The 13,368-nt window shown below is 35.4% G+C and overlaps 1 protein-coding gene across 1 annotated transcript in view; it reads left to right on the plus strand.

Moving 5' to 3' along the window:
- GPC6 (glypican 6) overlaps window positions 1–13,368 on the plus strand; it is a 1,186,177-nt gene that overhangs the window by 436,723 nt on the left and 736,086 nt on the right. The gene's annotated exons all lie outside the window — the stretch shown is intronic.

Raw genomic sequence — 13,368 nt, forward strand, 5'->3', positions numbered from 1 at the left:
ATGAGGTTCCAGATATATTGATAAATGTAAAAATCAACTTGCAGCACTATAGGTAAAATATTATTGCATTTGTTTTATACACACACACACACACACACACACATATTGCACTTTACATTCTGGGGTACATGTGCAGAACATGCAGGATTGTTGCATAGGTACATATATGGCAATATGGTTTGTTGCCTCCATCCCCCCATCACCTATATCTGATGTTTCTCCCCATGCTGTCACTCCCCTATTCCCCCCCACAACAGACCCCACTGTGTGATGCTCCCCTCCCTGTGTCCATGTGTTCTCATTTTTCAACACCCACCTATGAGTGAGAACTGCATTTGTGTTTTTAAGCGTGTGGAGTGGAGGTGTTTTACATATATTAATATAGGTCTATAGATAACTATGCAGAGATATGCCTATGTACCTAGACATTTCTGGAAGGATTTGAAAAAGATTATATGTGTGTATGTGTGCTTGTGAATAAACATGTTTGTTTAGTAAAGGACTTTCTATATTTCTTTTTTAAATAAATTTTATAATAATGAAAATAGAATTAAGATAGAATCTAGCATGCTAATAAAGACATATTGCTTATAGTAAAAGATAGCATTTAATGAAAGCTGTTGCTAGGAGGAAAAGTTTTATAAGAGCTGTACAGAAGAGATAATGGCTTAGGAAACCTCATAGTCTTCATTGTTTTTCAATACTGCAGAAACAATACTAAGCTTGTGTTGATGCAATGATTTAAATCTTGTCAGGTATGTAAATCAAAATCAAAAGAGTGAAGTTCACTTCATCCTGTCTTGCCTGAGCCACCTTAATGATAAGTGCCGTAAATGATATCTGCCACATGATGTGGCCAAAGATCAATCATTTATTCACTCAACTAATATTGAAAACCTATTAAATGCTCAGTGCTATACCCTTAAATCAGGCCCTCCTTTAACAATTAGGCAAGTGGCTTAATGTTCAAGTGTAAAGATTGAAAGATTAAAAAGAGGAAAAGAACAGAGCACTCAACTCAGTGTATAGTAAGTGTTGAATGAACAGAAGCTATTGTTGTTTGCTTTTCCAAGTAGCTTTCCTTACTGAACACATCTAGATTTAGGGGAGGGGCATCAAGAGCTGGGACAAACATTTTCCTGATTTTACTTTCAGAGAAAAATTTGTGAGCAAATAAATAATTATATATATATATATATATATAATTATATATATATATAATTATATATATATATAATTATATAATTATATAAAGTTGCAAATCTCATAATGAACCTACAGATTCTTGCCACAAATTTCCCAGTGCATACTATCTTTTCAATCTAACAGTTTTGAGTTTCTGAGCCTTTAAATTTGATTTTCAATTTATATTATTTTAAAAAAGGGAGCAAATAAATTCCAACTGAAAAGGGGGCTTTGGAACTCCTTGTGCTAAATCTGAAATCTGGCTGGAAAAATTGCAATCCTGTTTGAACATCCCTTTTATCAGTGCAGACAAAAATGCCTACTTCACTGTGTTTGTCATGGGGCTGTGTCCTCCAGTGGTGTAATATATAAAAAGCATCTAACACAGTGCCTCATAGAGCCAGTGTTTAAAAATTGATGTGTATTGTAATAGTGATGATTTTATGATGATTTCTGAAATAAAGTATATTTTGATTCATTTCAAAACACAGTGTGTTTTATTCCTTTAATGTGTCTTTATTTTCATTTTAAACCAAATAAGGAACTAAATAGTTCTCTCTCATTGAAATTACTTCAGAGTTAGATCAGCATTGTGTTAAAAGGATATACGCTATCTACAATAGACATATGATAAATCATTTTTAAAGGACCTGGCCCAACAGAAAGTGCCAGCATATATGGTTTATGCTGTCTGCTGACCTTTAACTCTGTGTATTTAACTGTGGAAATCGGACTTAAATTATTCGTGCTTATTTCTTTAAATAATTTATAATAATATAACTTTCTTTTGAAGACATTAGAAATATGGAATAATGTTGCCACAATATTCAAAATAACGTTTTGGGAAAAACAATGCTGTATTTGCAAAAAAAAAAAAAAAAAAAAAACAAGTTTACATGTGTTCAGTCTTTCTCTCCAGCCCTGTGTGTGTTTTGCAAATACATAAAGTATGAAACAGGCTAGGAGACATTTTTGGTCAAAATACAGATTCCATTTTGGCATGTACCTAAAAGTAGCTTAAATAAAAAGCTGTGTATCTAACTATAGCTAAACATTTATTTCTTTGAGGATTATTGACAAAACAGAAGAGGTAGAATTTTTTTTCCAGAAGCCATATGATGTGAAAATTATTGCTAGGATACTTCAAATTGTTAATAATATAGAAAAGACAATTCCAGGTGATGTAAATCAAAGGGAGAGAAAAAAAAATCCATTATCAAGAAATATACATTATTCATGTATATTTCTTTACGTGAAGTCCTAGTTTTTTGTTTGTTTGTTTGTTTTTTGGTTGGTTGGTTTTTTTTTTTCTTTTTTTGAGATAAAGTCTCACTTTGTCACCCAAGGTAGAGTGCAGTGGCATGATCTTGGCTCACTGCAGACTCCGCCTCACAGGTTCAAGTGATGCTCCTATGTCAGCCTCCCGAATAGCTGAGATTACAGGCACCCAGCATCATGCCCATCTAATTTTTTGTATTTTTACTAGAGACGGGGTTTCACATATTTGCCAGGCTGGTCTTGAACTCCTGACCTCAAGTAATCTGTCCACCTTGGACTCCCAAAGTGCTGAGATTACAGGTGTGAGCCACCACACCTGGCCAGGACATTTATTATTATTTTTTTCTGTTGAATTTGTATGCTGAATGTTTTCTGAGCATTTTCTATTCATGAAAAAGTTAATTCATAGCAGAGACTGCTGAACAGCTTAGCCTGGTATATGGGAAAACTCAACAACTTGAGTTAGAACTTGATCAATTAACAGACTTGTATAAAATTGTGGCTTTTTTGCTTTTAATATTAAAAGGAAATTCCTTGCATTTCAAAGTGTTGTCATTTGACTTGCATGATTGAAGCTGTGGGCAATTTTCCAAGTTTATAATTTAAATGCATGATATTTTCAGTTATTGATAACTTGGAATGAATACATTTGTTCTTATGTTTTTGCCACATTTTCTACTTCCTTTTAGAAATGAGAAAGCCCTGTGACCCTCATGGAAAATTTCTACCTGGCATGGAATCTTGCAAGAAATTCAGTCACTTATGCTTGACTCCTGCTCTCAACTGTAAATCATTTTTAAAGGGCTACAAGTTAATTTTATTCTTTTTACCTTGACATCAAATGAGCCAAATGAAATATTCTTTCCCTTCCTTATCAAAATAGCCAAAATGCTCCTTTAATTGTTTAAAAACTTGCCACTTAAACTTTCTGAAGCATGATGGGTTAAAGACAAATATTTGGGCTTTTGGAAATTTGTAATGGTATTATATAATTTCTTGCCTGATAGTGTAATGGGTTGAATGGATACATGTCCATGTCCCAATCTCAGGAACCTGTGAATGCGACCTTATTTGCAAAACAGGTTTTTAAAATGTAATTAAATTGAGGATTTTTGAGATGAGATCACCCTTGTTAATCTAGATGGGACTCAAATTCAATGACAAGCACTCCTCTAAGAGACAGAAGAAGAGAATCCATGCAAAAAGGAGACTGCCATGTGAAGATGGAAGCAGAGAATAGAATGGTGTAGCCACAGGCCAGGCAACCCCTGGAACCCCCAGAAGCTGCAAGAGGCTAGGAAGGATTCTTCCCTGAGAGCCTCTGGAGGGAGCTCAGCCTTGCCTACCTTGATCATTGACTTTTGGCTTTCTGAATAGAGAAAGATTAACCTTTTCTTCTTTCAAACTATCAAGTTCATGATAGTTTGACATGGCAGTGGTAAAATACTCATACAGCTGGTAAAAAGTAGGCTATGTACCTGGAAACAAATATACATATAAGGATTTCAACCTAAGATCAAGGTGACTTATGCAAAGGATTCATTTTCTCTGTTATTTGAGTGAAAAAATTCTTCCATTTTGAGATCATTTTATTCTGACTTATTTTAAGATTGCGAGAAGTTTTTCTCAGATGGAGTGCTGCTATGTAGCATAATCTTATACACAATTCTTATTGCCGGAACAATCACCATTTTATATAAACAAGGAGACGGGCCAAGAGAGACCAAAGTCATACAAGTGTTTCTCCCACTGGATTTCAAAGTAGCTTGCCCCAGTGCCACCATAACAGAGGCTGATATTTTACTTCATGGAAAGAAAAGGCAGTGTATTGTAATACAGGGAACAGATTAGTAACCATAGATTATGATGTACATTCACCTGACATCCCTTCAGCATATAATTTTAAAACTTCCTACCTTCTGAAAAATCCTCCATTTTGTGAGAAGCAGAAAGTCCAAGTTAAAAATCTCTGATACTGGAAATAACAGCAGCTTCCCTCAGTTCAATACATATGCAGTGTGGAAAACCAAGAGAGAGAATACAGGAAGTTGTAAGCCCACTGTGTGTCAATTCAGTTGACACCTGTGTACCAGGCACTGTGAAGACAGGCATCGGAAATCACTAAAACTAGCTGTTTAAAGGATTCTAAGTGGGACTGGGGTGCAGAGGAGGAAGACAGATGCATTGGGGGCAAGTGCCAATGGGTGGTAACAGTTGAGTTTTATTCATGGAGTAAGTGGTGTTGGAGCTGAGGCCTGTGGATGGGCAGGAGTACAATGAAAGGTCATTTCCTAAGATCCAAGGAAGGAAGAACAAGCAAGAAGTCATTGAAACTTCAGGCTAACATTTTTGCAGGGAAGGGAGCTGTAGTATCATTTATTCCAATCTGTTGAAATTAGAGTAGGATTGAAAGCCTTAAGAAAAAAGAAGCACATATTGATTAGTTTATTTATAGACTAATACAGATGTTAATTCACAATTAGTAAGAGATGCCTACCTACTTAAAAGTATTTAGCAACATATTTGCCTGCTAGGCTGTTTTTAATTTCAAGGAAGAAGGGTTGTGGTTACCTGATGTGTTGTTATCAGCTTCAGTTGCTTGAGTACTCTCTTAGAGTTCACACAATGGGACTAAATTGGAAATGTAACCAACAGGTGATCCATTAAGGACTTGAGTGCAGCTAAGTCTTCCTTTGGGATGTATACTTTTACAGCCAATAAACCTGGCCTTACTAGCTTCTAGTCAGTTTGCTTGCCAATAATAAAGCCTCATAATGTAACAGAGTGACACCCAGTAGAGCCACTCCTCTTAGGTTTCCACTGTCAATATTGACTCTAGAAATCCTCTTAAAAAGGCATGGGATTACTAGTCTGTTAGACACCCCTATGGGACTCAGAAAGAAGATGACTGCCATGTCTTAGTTAGCTTGACACAGGTTCTTGCAGATAATATTACTTTAAAAAATATTTAGAAATTATTACCTGAAGTAAAAGAGAGTCACTAAATGGCTTTAAAATTTGTGTTTGAAAATATTAATCATCTGACATCATAATGTATACGTATGGCCAGACAGTATCTATATGATTTATGTCCTAACCAGTTGATGGAAAGGTCATATAAATTATGTCTGGGAATGAGAATGACATTTGCCAGCAAGATATAATATTATATAATAGACTGTGGAAGCTAAAATGAAAGAATAGTGATAATAATCAGTATGAAAGCAATTCAACTTTAATATTTTAAATATAAATTTTTAGGGAAGCATCCCCAGATGTAATAAATGCTTCAGAAGACTGCATTTTATTCCATAATGGTTTTACAATTCAGTAGCAGAATAGCTCATTGTACAGGTTATTGTTAAAAGGACTAAATGCACTTAAGAGACAAAAACGTTTATTGCCCATTTGCAGCAATGGTTTCTGGATGATTGTGAGATCAATATTTAAATGACTTTATTTTTAGTGTCACGGGGTGCTAATACTGGACGGGGTTTGAAACCATTCCCTTTCGTTCTCTAATTTTAAAGAGCAAAGCTTCCTGCCTACACTTCTTCCCGTTGGTCTTTCTCCCTTTCCATTCATTTTCACACCGTTGACAAAGCAAGGGATCTTTTTAAAGCCATCTGGTTAATGTCTTTCACTGGTTTCTCATTACCCACAGCAGCATTTGACAAAGCCTGTGCTATGAGCAACTAGCTCAGCCCGTTGTAATTGGCGTTATATTAAAGAAGAGGGAGTTCCACGATCATATGTGTTTGACATAATGGGTTCAAGACAAATGGTGCCATTTCTGCAAGACTTCTCAAACTCTTTAATAGACAATGTCAACCAAACTTGTTTAGACACTGAAACTTTTATTTTTTCCCTTCCTAGAAGGATCTTCTGGGACTTGGGATTCCAGGAATACCCTTTTACAAGCACTGGCCTGATTAATAAGGTCCACAATTCTAAGCATGAAATATCATTCCTTCGAAACTTGATCCCTGCCTTCTGGTTCAACTTCATATAAGAATGTTCCATGTTTACATGCTAGATTGAACTTAGAACCAACTAAAGTAAGCTTTTCTGAAAAGCTGTTCCACTGTGTCTTCCTTCTGGGGTGTTTTGGCTTTGTTTGGGCTTTCCAGATTCAGTTCCAGTGTCACCACTAGGAAGCCTCTGTTCATTTTCTCTGCTGGGGCGATCTGACCCAAAGATGGTCCACAGCCTCCTCTCCTCACTTCTCATCATAGCTGGTACCAAATGGGGCTGTCATCCTGTGAACTTGCAGGTGTCACCTCCAAAATCCCCATTTCCTTTTAGTTAGGACTATGTTTCATTCTCTTTGCCCCACACTGCCTAGAACATTGGTGGTGCTCAGGAAAGAACCATGGACATATGGAAGGACAGAAAGGTTAAGTGGCATGCTTTTCATGCCAGTGCAGGGACACTACAGTGACCTATGGACATTTCATCCACAGCTCATCATGAAGAAATTCAGCAAGATGACACTATGATTAGTTCTAGCTAATTAGCTTAATTACTCCCGTGATTGATTCCATAATGCCCTTAAGCAACTTCTAAATGTATATTTTGAAGGAAATAACAAGGAACAGTACAACATAGAAAAAAACGGTCCAAGACTATTTTTGCATTTGCGTGATAGAATTAAGTTCTGGGTGGTTTCATTTTAAAGTAGCTAATAGTGTATGAGCCTATTTTCACAACGATATAGATATGTTTAAGAGAAATTCCAAATGTATTGCAGCTAATATTTGGATATAACTATTTGAGTCTGTAGTGTCTGTGGTGGCTTTTCCATAAGTCCAGGAAACATCAGAAGTGATTTTACCATGAATATGAGTTATCTGGCCTCTGCTGCTGAAACTGCTGTTCAGTTAAGCAAGCATGTCAGTTCACTGACAGCCAAATTAAACTATGTTTTTTTGATGATATGGAAAAAAAGAAAGTAAAATAAGAGTAAAAATTGGATTTTTCCTCTTAAAAATGTATAAGACTTTCTATGTTATCTACCTCTTTTATATGGCATATTAAAATTGGAAATAAAAATTGAATTGGACTTCTTTCAAATATAAAGCATTCTCAGTGTCTGAGATATATATATGTAATATATATATAAGACATGTATATACACCCACAAACATATATATAATTTCAGTATTTTTTACATATAAAATCAGATGTGTATATGAAATAAAATATATTCTCTCAATAGTAATGAAATGATATGTCAGATAGTAATATCAGTTATTGTATTTTGGTAAAAGTGTACCATACATGTTCACGATTAATGCCACTTCTGCTAAAACACTGACCCCAAAATATTTTCAATGAGTTATATTCATTAGAGTCTTCCTGACTTCGAGTTCTGTTCTCAAACGTTCCCAGAATTAAGTACATAGAAAAACAGATCTTTCTAGTATTAATTTTGTTTTTTTCAAATAATGACATTCCTAGAAAAGTCAAAAGTATTTTTAAAATGGAATATAGAAAAGGTTTGCTGAAAATAAATGTGAAGCTGTAGCGCATAGACCGAAGAGTTGGTAGTGAGTCTGAGGAGTTGGATGACAGGTAGATAGAGATGCCACCAACCCAACAGGCAAGAAGGAGGAGGCAGAGAGTGAGTCCCAGTGCCAGTGGGGTCCTTAACTAGAAGGTAGGCCTCAGACTCCTGCTCTCTATGGCAAAACGCAAGGAGAGTGAGAGAGTTTGAATTCCGGGTCATTCATCTGCTACACTGTGGTCATTTATTTATTTCACAAGTATATCTTTTAATTTTTAAACTTGAAATCACAGGGAATAAAGAATTTTAAAAGGCTTAGACAGGGAACCGTGGTTCATGCCCATAATCCCAACACTTTGGAAGGCCAAGGTGGGAGGATCTCTGGATCCTGGAAGTTCAAGACTGCAGTGAGTTGAGATTGTGCCTTTGCATTGCAGCCTGGACAACAGAGTAAGATCCTATTGAAAATAAAAATAAAAATAAAAATAAAAATAAAAGGCTTTTTAAAAGATGGGCATTTATGTTCCTTCTAGGATTATATAATGTTGCCTTGCCCCTGGACCAGGAAGTGAACTTAATGATCACTTAAAGTCCTTTCCATTTCACCTACTTTCCATTTTTCTTACTCTTTCCTAAGGTAAAGTGAAAAGCCATTAAGTACAGGATCCTTGTTTGTATTTTAAAATTCATCCATGGTGGTTGTGGTCATAGAAAACAAAATGTTCCCCATGTTATCTATAAACAGAATATGGAAAGATATAATAAAACACTTAGGAGTTTCTTTTGACTATTTCCAAATGACATGTATTTGACTTTTCAGTTCTTGTTTTTATGAGAACTTTGTCTCACACATGAGAGATTTGATTACACCATGGACTGGGCAACATTGGAGCAGACTGAATCCAAAACCATGTTTTATGCAAACATTTATGTTCTCCTTGCATTTCACTTTTCCTCCTGTAAATGTAGGTACAGTGTTTAAGGTGGGAGGATATAAGAGGATGAATTATAGAGGAGGAGAATTAGCAGACAGGTACTGGCAGCAGGAGGCAAGAAGCCAGGTGGAAGGACCAGCATTAGAGATAACCATGTAAACGGTGGGAAATGGAAGCAATGAAACATTGTGTTAACCTAACAATCAGTTTTGGATTTAGATCATCAGGCTGCATGTAGTAGAATGAAGATTTCACTTTTATTTAGTAAACACAATTTTGGGGGTAAAGATTGCCTTTAAACAGCGTCATCCCATTATTTATATGATAGAATTGTCTTACAGAAGCCCTAAATCAGAAATTTCACTTTGGGACTCTATTTTATTATATCCTTCCTAAAATAGATTAGTTACTATCAACTCGAGATGGGCCCAATTTTATGTCTTATCTTTGGCCTAAGTTTTTGTTAAGTGTATTAAACATCACTTTTTCTGATGAAATGAGCAATCCAGTAAATGTAGTCTCTTATCTGGTGCTTATTAACTACAGACCGAGCAGGTTTAAAATATGAAGTGGTTTATGGAACACTAAATTGAAACCATCTTGGATGAAATACATTTGAAACACGGGCATGTATCACTTTATTTTCATTTCCGACTGTCAGCAGAAATTGGAGGCAACACTCTTCCTTTCTGTTTGATTATTCTATTATCGACAGAATGAGGAGTGTTGGAGACATACATGCTGATTTAGTGTTGTGCTGATGAAACCATTCAGGTTGTGTGATGTGCCATTTTTCACTACTGCCTTATCAAGGTGTTTCAGCTGTGCCCAAACCAGCCCTGGTAATTGCTTTAGTTGCTTGTGGCAAAGTTATGTCAATGTCAGTCCCTAAATGACTTTTGACTGCTTCATGTCAGATGTTCTCTCCAAAGAAAGACAGGGTAAGGGAGTTTTTATACCTGGGTATGGGTGTTAATTCAAAGTCTAAATAGAAAAGCTGTTGTTTGGTTCTTCCCTGCCTAATAAAGACTTAAATGCAAAGGCTGGCATTTTATGTTTTAAAATGAAAAGAATACAATTAATTTCATGATTCACTTCAAGTATGATCTTATCTTGTATTGATAGCTTTTTTCCCTTGGTCCTAAAGGCAAATGTGAGTCAAATACAGCTTTGAACAAGTGCAGTGTACCAGTAGTTTTGATGTAGGTGGGCTTCCTTGTGCCACATCTGCTTAAAACCTATTTCTAATGTTTATGCAACTCTCATGCTCCTCCAAACTCTTTAAATCTCCAATTTAGTGGCTTTTAATTATGATAATGATATTTGGATTCAAAAAGGAATACACAAAGAGTTAAAGTGGTTAACTGAGAGAGTTTCACTGTTTAAAAAAAAAAGAAAAATCATCTACAACTTTAATAGTTATCTTACAAATTCATGTTGATCAAGATTCAGAGACACACGTATATATTTATACACACTCCACACATATGTAGGGACTGGACACTGTTTTCTTCACAATATTCACAATATGTTGTGATCCTCTTTCTATATCACTTCTTTTAATAGTTGTACAGTTTACCATTGTATAACTCTTCAAATTCAGCATTTATGTTGTTTCCAATCTGCTAGTAAAAAGAGTGCTGTAATCACCCTTTTACATACATTTTAGCTTATGTGTTGAACAATTATCTCAAAACATATTTCAGACATATATTTACTGGATGAAACAGTATGTCCATTTTAAGAATTGTTTAAAATATCTGCAAGCAAATCCACAGAATATCTCAACCAACTTATATGATCACTTAAAACATATAGGAATGTTGATTGCTCCACATAACCAAAACTAGAATTAGAATGCTTTCAAAATCTTAACCAATACAGGAAGTGGAAACCTGCATCCCATAAGTGTTTGATTTCTTTGGACACAAGAGACATTGAGTAATTTTTCTAGATCCAGGGACAATTTTTATTACATACAATTTCAGAACATACCAAAGCAGGTCAAAGTAAGTAAGATTTGAACTGGGCTGTAAAAAATGTTGCCAGAGGCCAGGCATGGTAGCTAACACCTATAATCCCAGCACTTGGAAGGCCAAGACAGGCAGATCACTTAAGCTCAGGAGTTTGAGACCAGCCTGGCCAACATGGTGAAACCATCTCTACTAAATATATATATATATATATATATATATATACACACAAAAGTTTGCTGGACGTGGTGGCACATGACTGTAATCCCAGCTGTTCAGGAGTCTGAGGCAGGAGAATCGCTTGAACCTGGGAAGCAGAGGTTGCAGTGAGCTAAGATCACGCCACTACATTCCAGCTTAGGTGACAGAGTAAGACTCTGTCTTAAGAAAAAAAAATGGTGCCAGGGTTTGGAGAAGGAGGAGCAAACTCATATGCATAAGAAAACTTGTGGGCAAGTAAGGTAAGCTTTTCAGGGTAGGGACTGTTGAGAACTAGAGAGTATATGTGCACCACAGGTGGGGTAACTCCACAGCCCCAGCCGGTAGGTGATAAACTTCATAAACTGAGATGCAATGTTGTTGAATCTCCCAAAATTTAAAGAGAAGCTTGAAATCAGATTTTGATTTATAACTTCTCTTAGGGAGTGTGCTCTGTATGTTTTGCCAAAACTATCTGCTGTCTGAATTTGGCTCATGTACTACCTTTGTTAAACTATTGATTTTTATAGATTGATATGGCATTTCATCTCAAGAGAACAAAATGAATAAAAGCTGAGAAACCTGGAGAAATTTGATATAGAAAGGAATGGTCTAGAACTCTGTCTCAGAAAATTGATAGAGGAGAAGAGAAGGATTACAGAGAAGTCAGGATACAGTGAATTGATTTGCTGATGATTTTAATATGCAAGCACAGAAGTCTCTGTTGAACTAGTTTAAAATGAAGATAAGGTTGTTCCTCCAAGTGTGGTTTGTTTTGTTTATGAAAGAATTACATTAGTACTGAAGAGAGAGATATAAGGAAAAGAAGTTCAGAAAAGCGGTTTTGATATTCTAGGCAAGAGATGATAAAGTGCTAGATTGAAGCAATGCTTTCAGTAATTTAGAAGTGAGAAATTAGACAAAGATTTAAGAGGGCATTTAATAATATGTTCTAAGCCATTGCATAAAAGATGTCCTTCACTCTTGTTTCCTACATTTTTATACTTGTATGATTTTAATTGTATATTATTCTTTTTATAACTATAGGTATCCCTACAGGGAATAGTCTCTCTAGATGATGGTAGTTATCAATAAGTAGAGTATATTATTTGCCATTCATAATTGGATGATAAAGGCAAAACAGTGACTGGTTATATTTGAGTGTTAATGATTAAAGGAAGTTATAGTTTCTCTTCCAGGCCATTATAAAAGCTTATTATGTATAATATAATACATAATAATTATTCAAGGCTTCTTGAAATGACTACAGATATTGGCAATCTGGGAACAATGTAACATTAGTTCAGCATTGAAATAATCAGTTGAGACTAAACTATGCTCAGACTGTATAAACAAATCATCAGCAGTGGATAAAGAAGGCCAGAGGACCACATAAATCACTTTACTACCTTTAATAAAGTACCTGCCATTAATTATTGGTCACATGACTAGTTACAAGGGTTAAAACAGAGATAAGGATAAAATGCTACCTAGGCTTTAAAACTTTGGTGCCTAGAATAACCGATTTTGGAGATAAGATAATTTATATAAAATATATCAACTTGAGCAGGCTTTAGACTGTGGGTGGCCCATAGGATAAAATGGATAATACTTCCTACATAGTTAATTGTATTTGTGTGAACATTTCAATTAAACTCAAATTTTCTATTTTTGTGACATAATTTATCCACATGGATCAAAAAATTTAAATACTGAAAGCTATAAGGAAAAACACCTTTCCCACCTGTGGCCACAAATTTCCCAGTTCCCATGCTGCCTTCTACCACTGTCTCCAAAAAGGGTAACTATTCTGTTTATGTATCTGTTCACTTTCTCTATTCACAGGCAAACAAATGTGAAAATGTATCTATATTCCCATTCACCACTTTTTTCTAACATGGCTGTATCTCTTAGAAAACTTTGTGTACCAGTACAGTGAAAGCCTTCTTATGCTTGTTTGTACATGCACAGCATTCCATTCCATAGATATATCATAGTCTCTTTTACTAATTCAGTAGTGATGTAGACTTGGATACTTGCAGTACAGCTAGTGCTCGACTTACGACCACGATTGGTTCCGACAGACCAGTCGTAACACGATTTGGTCATAAGTTGAGTAGGCTATATGTACAGTACTGTGAAATGATGTTATAAAAATCTTTGTCATATTTTATCATAATTTTCTTTGTTCATTTTATGCCATTTGTATCATCTCTACACCATTTTGTTTCTTATTTTTACATTCGTCAGGTTTAAGTAAAACACTGCATTACCAGTTGTACTGGTAATGCAG

This window comes from Sapajus apella, unplaced genomic scaffold, assembly GCF_009761245.1.
Source record: "Sapajus apella isolate SASKATOON/1434 unplaced genomic scaffold, GSC_monkey_1.0 scaffold9, whole genome shotgun sequence".
Lineage (NCBI taxonomy): Eukaryota > Metazoa > Chordata > Mammalia > Primates > Cebidae > Sapajus > Sapajus apella.